At 43.7% G+C, this 13,231-nt stretch overlaps 1 long non-coding RNA gene across 2 annotated transcripts in view; it reads left to right on the top strand.

The window, feature by feature from the left end:
- LOC139600260 (uncharacterized) overlaps positions 1-10,302 on the top strand; it is a 55,925-nt gene extending 45,623 nt beyond the window's left edge. For both annotated transcript variants that reach the window (XR_011682465.1, XR_011682464.1), the window contains one exon: positions 8,930-10,302. This is a non-coding gene — a long non-coding RNA (uncharacterized lncRNA). The remainder of the gene's footprint in view (positions 1-8,929) is intronic.
- Positions 10,303-13,231: the final 2,929 nt, after the last annotated feature.

Here is a 13,231-nt window from a genome sequence, read left to right as displayed (position 1 = left end):
GTTTGAATGACTCCAGAAAAAAAATAATAGAACTGTGGTTTCTAAGTGAAAGGAAACATCCCCTTTTCAGACAAAAATAAAGTACTCAAGTCCTTACCAGGATTTAAGACTCAGCTTTCTCTGTGGCATATCCCATTAGTGAGGTAAGGTGTTTTTCCCATACAACTTGCTGGCAATTGTCCTTTTACCCCCATTCACTTCACAGGCACCCTCAGCATCAAACTCATTATGGGTCTGGTCTACAGCAACAGAAGAGCTATCTTAAGCCTTTCCCCTACTTTCTGTAGTAGTGAAGAGACTCCTGAGACCAGCCTTTGGTTCCTGGAAGTCATCCTTTTGTTTGCAACACACAGAAGAAAGATTAAGTGAAGCACCTTCTAAATGCCTACTCTGGCTGTAATAAAAATGGCATTTATGATGGAGTAGAACTGCCAGAGTTTACATGTGTGATGCACACACATGTCTACAGATAACCATGATAAAACCGGAGTCAAGCCAAAGAGACCTTAGCCGAAGGAGAGAAAGCATGCAGGAAAACAAAGATCATTGCAGAAAGAGTCCTTGAATTAACCTCTCAGATTGTTACCTGCATATATTTATAACCCATGCTGGTGAGGAATCACAGAGGGTTTGTAGACACCCACAGCCCCTGGATACAAAACACAGCAGCTGCTGGGTGCACTGCAGAATCTCCCATCTGACCAAGCTCAATACAAACTGAAGAGCACAGGAGAACATGCAGGGTTAGACCACAGAGTTTCAGGCTGCAATGTCACAGCAAATGGAGTGAGATGCTCCAGCTACAAGCAAAGAGAAGCCACTTTTAAAAGTCAGTAAGAGGTAGACATTTCCGAACGCCAGAATATCTCCATGGTCAGAGTCTGCATGGATTGCCCAGCAATACTCAGGTGCCTCAAAAGCTCCTTATTACCTTTGTGGCTCTTGCTGCAATTAATCCCTGGAGTAAATGTCCTAAGATAAATGGAATTGCAGCGGGGCTGCCCTGGCTGGGTGACTGCCCAGTGGTGCTCCACCCAGCCCTGCATGCCTAGCCTGTTACTCATGCTGAGCCTTGGACTCGAGGTTTGCAGCCTCCCAGCTCTGCCTCTGCTCGTCTCTTCTCCACATCATTTTGGTGGGTTCAGATCTCCGACCCCTGTGCAGGCCTCTTCTCCCCCTGTGCCCTGGTTTGTCTCCTGCCTCTGCTGCCATGTTTTCTTGGCCTGCATGGTGGTTCTGTGGTCGTGGGAGCTGTAGCTGCAGCTTCATGCACAGCTTGCTTCTGCTCTGTGCTGAAGTGTCCTCGGTGCAATTATGTCCTTGCTATTTCCTTGCTGTCCTGAAAAATAGCAAAATTGCCATGCTCAGACCAAGGACTAGTGATCCTTAGTAGCCTCTGGCTTTGCATCTTCTGATCCTCTGTCATCATCATACCAATTGTCATGCATTTTGCATGAAGCCTACACATCCTTCATGTTCCAAATAGTCCTCCTCCTCCTCCTCCTCCTAAAAACCTGTATTTATTAATTAGGAGTAATCCCTGTTAATTATGAGGAAATACATACAGCTCTGCATGTCAGCACAGAATATTTCACTAAGTATATAACATTTGGCACCAAAGGTTTTTGGGAGAATTAAATATGAGAACATAATTGTTTAAGCCTTGAGTGCCCAGGATGTCCACCAAGATAAAAGTCACTTTTCAAGGTCATCTCAGACTTTGTGACCTTTAGGCCCACTCTAGAATTTGAAGACTTTCTGGTTAAATAAGGTTTATAATTGTTTGAAAGAATTTGGCCTCTGGCAAGTAAAGGTGAAAAGTCATCTATGTTTGAATGTTTTCTGTATACAAACTTGGCAGCTGCCCACGATTTTAAAGTTGCCTACTGTACTCACAGCCTCAAGAAAGCTGTGAAAGGCATAGGGACTCTCTAGAACAATTAGAAAGTCATCAAATGTGGCATTAATAAAAGACCAAAGGGACAGATTAGGCCTCTCTCTATACAAGGGTGTGTTGGGAATTGTTTTGTTGAAGGCTATGAGGTTAGTCTGGATCTAGCTCTGAAAATGAAGGTTGGAGAGCCTGGAGAGGGGAGCAGGGTGTACCACATTTATATCCCTGCTCACACAGCTGTACAGTGGCATATGTGAAGCTCATTTTGGAGGCAAGTCCTGGTCATTTATCCTGTCACCTCCTGTTGTCAGCAGTGTGCCCAGTGACCATCCTCGCTGTTCACATGTAAACCCAGCAAAGACTGAAGTAGCAGGAGGTAGATACTGCTGTCAGTAATACCAGTACAACACCTTGGGGTGAGAGAGACAGATTCTGAGCACAGTTGTGCAATTCTCTTACCCAAATCACTCTGCTACCTGCAGAGGTGTGAGAGCCGAGAGTCACAACGGTGTGACTGAAGTCAGCATCTGACACATGAGGGTTTCTCTGACTCATCCAAGGCAATGCTGATTCTCCAGGTTCACCTTAGTGCATTTCCAAATCAAAATTCATTGAAATGGGCTTAAATAGACACAATCCTCCATGTGGAGTGATTCCATCTGTTTAAGGAAAGGGACAAGTCAGGTCTGTGGATTATGTTTTCTCTTTATTTCCTTGTAGGTTTGCAGTGTCTCTATCCCCTGGGTTAACTCCTACTAGCACAACTACCAGGAGAGTCAAAAGATATCCTGATGTTTCCACATCTGTCTGGATCCTCTTGTGATAACAGCACACATGGGAGACCAGCATGGGGTAGAGCTCTGCCTGGTCTCCCTGTTCTTAAAGGAAGGAGCGGTACACTGTTAATCCCGACAGGCTCTGAAACACAAACTATTTCCCTGAAGTGGATTGCCATGGGGGCAATAGCCCTGTACTCCCACTCCTTCATGCCAGCACTTTCTGTTGACATCATGTTGGATGTGCTACCAGAAGGCACTGGGAACACTGGAATATTTGAATGCTGCCTGTCCACCCCAGCTCCTGCTGCCCCTCAGCCCATGATGGAGCTCTCCTCTCTGAGATGTGGCTGGCAGCACTCAGAGGCCTTTGCCACGTGCAAAGCAGTGCCAGGGAGAGGGTGATGTGCCTGCTGAACCCAAGCTTGGAGCAGCCCAGGACTGCCAAGTTCACTTGTGGGGCCAACCTGCAGTGGGTAGATTTGTGTGGGGAGAACATGCCTCGGAAATGTCTAATTACTGGATTGGGGTTTTACTTCAACGAAGGAGAATGTTTTCACCAAGGGATTGCTCTATATATTGCAAAGCAAGGCTGGATTTTTGAAATCTTTTTTTTTTTTTTTTTTGAGGGAGCCCTTTGTTAAAATCTTGGCAGCACATCTCTGCCGGGAAGACAGAAGTGCTCTGTGCTGGAGAGTGGTGTTGGCACATCTTGCCAGGGCGTGCAGAGGTGGCGGGGAAGGCTGCCATCTCATGGTGAGCCTCGCACGGCTCCTGCACTCTCAGCTCACCTTCCCTGTTGTCGGTCTCCAGGCCAGGTTGCACCTGAGGGGACTTTTCTCAACAAGTCTGTAGCTGCAGAAGCAGCCTATGTCTTTTGTCATGGCTTTTGTGCTTTAACTTTGAGACCAAATCTGCCAGAGCCTAGAGTTTTCTGGTTTCTTGCCTTGTCAACATTTTATATGAGAGCAAAATGGTAGTTAGTGAAAAGCCATGGGGGCAAGGCAACCAGACATCCGAGAAGAGGCTGGCTGTCACAGATGGTTTTAGTGGCGACTTCAGGCTGATATGCTATTGCCTGTGACAGCAGCTTTGCTGAATCACAGTCCTGAATGGAAACTCCCCTGAAACCGCCTGTGGGTTACAACTCATAATTTTGGGATTCTTGGGTATTCATCACTAACCTTCTGCCGCAGCTCACACATCCCACGCTCTCGCGCTCACTGTCTGCCCTCCGCCCACTGAAAATGTACCAGTGCTCACCCAACACAAGCTGGATGCTGCCTCTCCACTCCATGGGATGTGGCAGTTCTGTGGAAGGCTCCATAGTGTTTCCAGAAGTTTCCAGAAAACCCTGGACATGAACCAGAATGAAAGAGTCCTTGCTGATGAGGGGAAGTCCAGCATGGCAGTGTGGGAACAGGCAAATGGCCAGCATCCATACTGACAGGAAGGAGGATGGAACAAAAAAGGGGGTTTTTAAAGGTGATAAAGGTCTCCTGTTCAGGGAAATGGTCAGAAATTTTATCACTGAAAGAGCTTTGAATGTGTCTGTGATGAGGAAAGGGAGAATCTGCATTTTAAAATGTTGTTTAAGTCACACCAGCCTTAACAGCTGTCTAAAATACATGCTGAATATGCACACTCTGGACATGTGCATGAATATGGATTCTCAGAAGTGAATGGCCCCACCCACCACCAGCTCCCATAACCACACTCCTGAGTCCCACATGTGGACATCTCTATCACAGAATGCTTGAAGGAAGAGGATACAGTCTTTCAACTTAGGTTCTGGCTGGAGAACATATATTGACTTCTGATTTTCCTCAGAATGTAGGTTATTTTATTTTTAAAAGTTGCTTCTTGGAGTGGTGGATGCCAGGGTTAGTGGGTAAGCACAGGATGTGAATCAGACCACTCTCAGCTGAGGGGGTCCAGGCTGCTCTATCTTACACGTTTCACCTGTGAGGCTTTTGAGTGGTCATAAACAAGAGAGAGACGAAGCTAAATTCCGCTTGTTAAAATAGAGTAATATTTTATAAGGAATACGTGTTCAACCCAAAACCTTCACAACTTTAATTTCAGCCAGTAAACAGAATAAAGATGTCAAAAGGCATTCCAGAAATGGAAAGAAAGGCATTCTATTTTACACCAGGATTTTCCCAGTTTCTTTTGTGTTTCTGCACAGATATAGAAGGTCAAGCCTCTCCAGGTGTCTTTCCATGTTGTATCCTAATCACATGTTTCCGTCCTGTCTCCCCAAACCCTTCCTCTCAGTTCCAATTTTACCACTTTTCAGCTTGGCATGTTTGTTTATAATGACCCAAATCACTTCCTCTCCTTCTGAAAAGGAAAAAAAAAAAAAAAAAAAGAAACAACACCCATCCATTTTTAGATAGTAGCCACATGCTCAGTTGAATCTGCACACTGGGAAGGACAGAGCAGCGAGCAGCTGGGAGTGGGCAGGTGTAGGAAGCTCTTAGTCAGGTTTGTCATGGAAAGTCATACTGTGCAATTACAGGGCACAGAACAGGGTAGCACACGCTGCCAGGAGAGTCCTGCAGTTGGGCTGGCACAGTGTTGTTACACAGTATAGATTGACCTCAGTGGATTAATCCAGCCTAAACCTTCCTGTGCTCTGGTGGCTCAGCAGCCCATTGCTCACCCCCTCCTCAGCTGTTGCCAGAGCATCCACAGGCTGTGATGGTGGATAAGGCTGAAAAAGTTGAACCACCCACAAAGGGATGATGTACAGATAAAGAAGCAGAATCACAGAATCATTTAGGCTGGAAATGACCCCTGAGATGGAGTCCAACCTTAGACTGATCACCACCTTTGTCAACTAGACCATGGCACTAAGTGCCACATCCAGTGCTTTCTTGAATACAGAGATAGGTAGATATAGAGGGGAAGAGTTCAGTTGTGCTTTGAGTTCAAATGACTTCACTGGGTCACTTTAGACTGCAGTCCTGTGACCAGTGTTTCTGGGAGGCAAGGATGGAGGGAACAACACAGATTTATATCCCAGTGAGTGGAAATGAGGATCACTGGAGAAAGCAAAGGTAATCTTTTGCTAGGCCTAGGAGCACTCTCAGGATGTTTCTAGTGAGGATAGGGGCCGAGAGATGGAATAGATGAGGTGTGACCTGCATGGCTCCCAAACTTGCACAGGGCCAAGCACTAAGTGTATAAAAATCAAGCTAGAGCACATAATGCTCAATGTCCATCATATGAAAACTGACATGCAGTTCTTCATGTCAGCTATCATGCAGCCAGGAAAAGAGGGAGAGTTGTCATCTAGGATTCTGTATTGATAATAGTTCTTCCTTGCTGGGGAATGGCCTTGCCTCTTAGCTCTGTGGGATGACAGAGGGGGCAAGATCAGCCCTGCCATCCACACCATGCTGTGAGGATTCCTCAGAGGTGTTTGTTCAGCAGAGATATTGCAAACACGGTGTCTGTTGCAGACAGGAAAAAAGCTTAAGTCCCACCAACCACTCAAGGTGTAACTTGGTGCTGATGAGATTTTCTTACTCAAAAAGGGGGAAAAAATGAAAAAAAAAAAAGAGTAGGATTATTTTTTATTCATGGGGACTGTGTTATGGTTTGGCAGGGGAGGAATTTAGAGAAGTGATGTAAAATAGTATATGAATAGTATATGCTATTCATATACTGCAGCATACACTCCCTATATATACAATATACAAATCTAGCATAACAGGAGCAGACTTTGCACTAGTTTTCTATGAAAAGCTTCTTTACAAGAGGGTTTGGGAACAGCAAGAGTGATTAACTGCAAAGAACTTTTCCTCTTGGAAATACTACTTTACTTCAGGTTATTAGGAGAAACAGTTCTTCCCCATACACACTCACACAGGCAGCTCTCCATTTGGGATTAAGTCCTGCAGTGGTCTTTCCTGGCTCAGCTGAGAATAGAGCTCATGTTTGCCTAAGTCCATGCTGATCCACCAGGCTGCAAGGACTCTCCAAGGTGTCAAGGGTGTGACTATCTACCTTCACTGTGGTGGGTGTGGCTTGACCATCTCTCTGGAGCTGCCTGCTCTCGCTGTGTGGACTGCTCTGGGAGATAGCAGGGCTTGGTTTTTGAATATTTGAGGGACATGAGAACAGGAGCTGGAAGGAGAGCTGAATTAGGTGATTTTATTGAGAGACATGAGAGAGAGAGAGAGAGAGAGAGAGAGAAAGAGGAGAAGAACTGTGCTGTTGGTAGCCAGGGAGCTGCTGGCCTGGCTTGGCCATCTTACCAACCCTCACTCCTGTGCATCCCACAAAGTTCCAGGGTTAAATGAGCTAAATATAAGTTGCTAATGCTGCATCTTACATTCTGTTTTAAAACAGCCTGGACATGTAGTAAGGTACACGTGAACATCTGGTTCTTCTCTAGCTTCTGGAATGGGGGTGAGAAGTCAGCATTCATCAGGTGTTGAAAATATTGGGGCAGTTTGGCTTTAGCTGGCACTGAACAAGAAGAGGCAAATCCAAAGCAAGCATGTGGGGGAGAGGTAGGAATTGTTTATGCTCTGTTCTCCCATAAAAGCAATGGCAAAGTCAGGGACATAGAAATGGGAAACCAGCTCTTTTGGGCCTGAGCCTAGCAAGACATTCCCAACAAATCCCAGTGTTTCCTGCAGGAATCAGATCAGAGCTGAGTCAGGTTAGGAAACTCTCTAAATTTCCATATCACTGAAAAAAATCTTCTGGCCACACGAGCATGAGCTTTACCAAGAAATGGGGATCATGCAAAGGCAATAATTTCAGACCAGCCTCAAAAGGTATTACCTTGGCATTAGCAACAGCTGGGCTTTGGAATATTTTATTTATTTTTCCTCACTGTAGAACATTAGTCTTACTTGCTGAACTCCTGGGGTGCCAATCACACCCAGGCATGCTTGACCTGGCCTTTTGCACTCCCGTGTGCAGGACAACATGGGGCTTCAGGGGTCCTTTTGGGTCTGCCAGCTCTGGAGCTGTTTTGCAGCTGCTGGAGGGCTGCCAGCTTGAAGGCCTTTTAATGAGTGGTGTCGTGTCTGGCAAGTAACTTGCCTTCAAGTGAATGTGACTAATCATGAATCTTTTCAATAACGCTGACGACCCAGTCTCTCTTTTCTCACTCTGCCCAAGCCCTCTGAAATAGGAGTAAATTGGCCTTATTCTGGCAGAGGCAGGAAATTATGAAGAGCCCCTAAAAGGCTTCCAATGCACCATGCCTAGGTTTTGCTTTGAGTGTAATTATCAGAGTTGTTGTGTGTGTGTTTTGAGAGCAGCTAAATAGCTGCAAAGGTCTGAAAGATCGCACTCTGTCACCAACTCCCGGATCATTTGCCTGAATGCCTAATTTCTGTACTTCACTGGTACAGTGTGCTCCTGCAAAGGCAATAAGCTGAAGCCTATCAGAGTTCACAACTCTGTGTTAACTGTTTATGTTTGTTTTATTGGAAATGTCCTTATTGCCTGAATGAGCAGCAGAGCCAGAATGGGGCATTGTAGTTACTGGTCTGTGCTACACTTCACCTGGCTTATTTGATTGGAGAATGAAATCTTTGTCTCATTAATGAGTTTCCTAGATGTATAAGGAAACAAAAATGTAATTGTGCTTCCTATGATATGCAGAAGTATTATTTGTTCTCTGAGAGAAATGGTGAGGCATTTTCCCCCCAAATAAAACACACTGGAAAGTAAGTGCATACAGAAGAGAAAGCAGAAAGTTTGGGAAATTAAACTTGAGGAGGAGAAGAATGGGAAGATATCAGTAAATGACAGGTGAAAATCTGCTGCTGGGAAAGGAAAGGAAAGGCAATTTTTTGGTGAGGGTATAATTCTCAAAATTGTTATCAATATCATTTAATGGGACTTCAAAATTAAATGGTATCATTGGTCTTAGTCATGCTTCTTCATATGGCATGGTGGATGATATATCTTGAGTGCTGGGGATCTTATCCACCTCTTTTTTATCATGTCTGCATGTACTACCTTCACAGCAAAACATATAAATCTCAGCAGACAAAAACATAGCTCTTGTTCACCAGTTGATCCCTAGATCCCCATTGATAACCACACTGGTTTTCCCTCCTGGTTTTCTTTTTCATACCTTTGGTTGTGTACCTACCATTTGTGTGTCTGCTTGATATTTCAACATCCCCCCCCCCCCCCCCTTTTCACTGCACTTGCAGAGATCTGGAATAATTCCTGATGTAGTATAGGTCTGCTCTTCCATTCTCTTCCTTCTTTTTCTTTCTAGACCACAGCATTTTCCCTCTAAACTGGAGAGACGTGGAGTTGACAGATGGACCACTTGATGGATGAGGAATTCTCTGGATGGGGGCACTGAAGGAGTTGCAATCAATGGTTTAGTATCCAAGTGGAGACGAGTGATGGGTGGTGCTCCTCAAGGGTCTGTATTGGGATTGTCAAATTTTAACATCTTTGTGAGTAACATGGAGAGTGGGATTGAGTGCACCCTGAGCAACTTTGTTAAGCTGTGTGGTGTGGTCAACATGCTGGAGGGAAGGGAGGCCATCCACAGGGGCCTTGACAGGTTCGAAAAGTACCTAAACAGAGCTAGAGAAGGACTTTTCACAAGGGCATGTAGAGATAGGACAAGGGGGAATGGACTTAAGCTGAGGGAGGGAAGGTTTAGATTAGGTATTAGGAAGAAATTCTTCAGTGTGAGGGTGATGAGGCACTGGAAAAAGTTGCCCAGAGAGATTGTGGACTCCCCATCCCTGGAAATGCTCAAGACTAGGCTGGGTGGGGCTGTGGGTAATCTGGTCATGTGGAAGGTTCCATGGCTGAGGGGCTGGAACTAGATGAACTAGATCATCTCTAAGGTCCCCTCTGACACTAACAATCCTATGAATCTATGATTTTGGCACCTCTTCACGGAACCAGCCAGGAGGACAAATGGAAAAGTGATATTGTGTTGTACAAATCCTACCAATCAGAGCTAGCTTAGTGGGTTTCTAGTAAGTGGATCAGTTGCCAGCATTGAAAAATCTTTGCAGAAGGAAAAGTGGGACTTAAGTTGCATTACTCACACTTAATGATTTACACTGTTTACATCATTCTGTACTTCAGGTGGAATTGTGCTTTTTTGTCACAATTTTGGAAGGAGGTGAGAGGACAGAGGTTACAAATTTGGGGGAGGGATGCATGCTGCTCTCTTTGAAGTTTGCTGCCAATCTCAGCAGTTTATTGTATGAGTGTTTGTTGGAAGGAAAAGGTATTAAATGCTAAAACTCAGGAAAAACAAATCACTCCTGTATATCAAATGCATTACCAACTTAATGGAAAGAAGACAGTCCAGAGAGGCCATGGAAGAAGAAGGCTTTGCCTTAATAACAACTTAAGAAGAAAAGAAATTAAAACTCTACGAGAATCAAAACATCTGTGTGTCTCCAAGAAATTTCTATGCCTTTCCCTTGCTTGCCTGATCTTTTCTTTGAAGTTTGATTGCTATCACTTCAAGACAGAAGAGATTTAGCAATTTTAGAGGCTATATCTCTGCTTACCAAATAAATACATTAGCCTTTCCCTAGCTTTTCTTAGTCAAGATACATTTGAAGCATTTTTGAGATCTTTATTGTTCAGTCTTCTAAGCAATCACCTGTTCAAATAAAACAATCAAGAAATCCCAGTTTGCCTAATTTGTATTTTTACTATATTCACCAATATTTTCTCTCACAGCATCAAGACCCCAAGTTTATTGTAATGCATTTGCTTAATTTTTCTTATGTCTTTTTTTGCTTCAAACACAAAACGTGTCCAGATTTTTGCATTACCAGGTCCCTGTGCTGTGTCAGTTTGGTATAGTTAAGTGCATACAAAATTGAGGCAATTTCTGCCGCTGTTGGTGTGACACAAATGCATCTATCTGCCAAGGAGTCCTCCCCCAAGAGATACCTGCATGCTTTGCTTCTCATGGAGATGAGAACTTACGGGTCTCAGATCCTAGGATGTGACCTTCATATACCCTGCCGCGGGAATGGGACACAGGAAGAGAGAGGACAGGAATAGGTGTGGCACTTAATGTGTTATCCTGACATTGCAAAAACATCAGTAGAAAAGGATTTTATATTGTGCTTCCATTCATCTTCACCAAATTTTATTGCAGGGAAGATCTCTCCCAAGCCTAATAAATGTGAAGTTAATTACAGGCCAGCGCAGGATTTCAGCTAGAGCTAAAACCTCAGTTACTGTTTCTGCATCATCAAACTACCAGGGAAAGGCATTGTGCTGATGGAGACTGAGCTTGTGCTTACTATTTTGGCAAAACTACTCCAAAACAAGTCCTAAAATTAGCCCTTCCCAACACCTGTCATTGCCCTGGGCATCAGCCTGTTCATGCTGTGCTTATTGAAATAGCTGTCACTTCTGGAATCCGCATTTCTTGCATGCTTTTTATCACTTTTACCTCTTCTTTAAATTTCATGTCTTCTCTTTCAGTACTCCTTTAGGTATGTGTTTTACTGTGCAGTGAGGATACAATAGAAGCAATGTCTGTACAGGGATTGTCCTTTGATTGTAAGGTGTTGGGAGCAGAGCCAGTGAGGCTAATTTTATTTCTGTTGAGTTCAATATGTTTACAAGGATGTGAGTGCCTGGAGAAAGAGAATTTTCTGTGAAGGATTTTTTTTTTCCTTTTTTTTTCTTTTTCTTTTCCTCCTGAGGCTTATTATGGAAAAACTTGGGTGAGAAATGAGCACCATTTCTCCCTCAAATTTGATTATGAAGGAATTTTTACAAAGTGAGAGGCCTTATTGGTGGATGGAGCAGGTTCTCAGGTGAGTACAGGTATTCAGAAGATGCATTTGGAGGTATTAACATGTCTAAGACCTCAAATGAAAAAAATACATACTATTTCCTTTTCTGCTTTGCTTTCCTCTCATAGAAGTGCCTCTTCCAAGGGTGCCAGAAGATATACCAGTGAATATTGGCCTAGTGGTGTATAACACAGTTCCCAAAAGGCATGGCACACATATCGTTAGCCATAAGAGATCTACATCAAAGTTATAGACGAATTACTGAAGTAGCCTAACTTTTTTTTAATGCTCATGTATGCAGCTCTGCACAGAGCTCCTGCCTCTATGTATGTAGCAAAGTACCTCCTGGAGCCCCACTTGGAGTTACTTTGAAGTGTGCCCTAAAGTATGGCTGCAAGCATATTTATGCTACTTCCCCCCCCACCTTCTTCTTCCTTCCAGTTAGATTAGACTCAATTTTTGATAGACAGAGTCTTATCTAGTTTGTGTTTGTTTTCAGAACAGCAGTGTGCAAAACACTGAGGAACAAGCGGGCCTGGGGAAAAAAATGGAAATCAGGGAAATGAAACTACACTTAGACCTGAAAAGATGAAAAATTTCTACACTCCTCCACTTGTGTAAAGCTTAATATTTCAATTCCTGATTCACTGGAAAGAGGAATACCCGATGAGCCCAAAAATGTGTGAAAGCAGAAGACTGCATGCACAAGGGTGTTCCAGTCACACAAACATATTGCTTGGTTTTCATTCTTGAGTTTTGAAAAATCACAAGGAATCTTATGAAAATGACAAGTTTATTTCCATGCCATGTGTAGTATACATTGCACCTTGTGTGAATTGCTGTAGGGAGGCAAAGTACTATTCCTGGATCTGCAGGGCACCCCTGAGCTTTGATATATCTGCTCTTTGATACTGTCAACTGTGAGAACTCTTCACATGTAGGAAAGGCAAAACATCAATGCTGAGTGTGACATGCACTGATCTTGGAGGAGAGCCTTGCCCAGAGAGCATTTCAACAAGCAGAATTTTAACTGTTTCTTTGGATTCTCCCAAGACAGCTATTGGTTATGGATCACTATGGAGCCTGGAGGGATCACCCTCTGAAAATGATGCATTTATCACTGTAGGGTTCCCTGGGTTATCTAGGGTTCACTTTGTTTGGATTACTCCCAGTTTACACCCTGAAATTAGAAGCAGGACTGACTTGTGAGTAACTTCCAGTTAAGTTTCTTGGTATGGCCAAATATCCTGTGAGTCACCCTGCAGAGTCCTGCTGAGCTTTGTGAAGTTGGAAAAGGGAACGAGGTTTCCACGGAATAGAAACCCTTTTAAAGCTGGGCCCAAGCTCTCCCTTAGGATGAGTGTGAACTCAGCTGCAGCAAAAGAGAGTATATTGCAAATAGTCCTGCAGCCTCTGAAGCCAACTGCCCTGGTTGTCTCTTGTGTTCATCTGAGTTGCACATAGTTCAGACACCCTGTTTCTCCAAAATGAGTTTATCAGTCCAGGAGTTGAAGCTCACCCTAATTCCCTGAGTACTGCTAGTAGAAAATGAAGAAAACCATAAGCAAAGCAATGTTTTAGTGACTAAAGCCTATTTTCCTTCCAAATTGCATAGAACAAGCCAATCTAATGCAATTTTGTGAGCAGTTAAAAAATTGAATCACTTGCACTGTTAGAGAATGCAACTCCAGTAGTATTTTATATGATGTCCATGGGAAATGTTTTGTAAATAACCAAGACTGATTATTCAAAAAGCAAAGATATCAGTAACTCATTTTGTT

Source organism: Agelaius tricolor, unplaced genomic scaffold, assembly GCF_023055355.1.
Source record: "Agelaius tricolor isolate 1412-34295 unplaced genomic scaffold, bAgeTri1.0.p SCAF_26, whole genome shotgun sequence".
Taxonomy (NCBI): domain Eukaryota; kingdom Metazoa; phylum Chordata; class Aves; order Passeriformes; family Icteridae; genus Agelaius; species Agelaius tricolor.
This window is presented reverse-complemented; position numbering and strand designations above follow the sequence as displayed.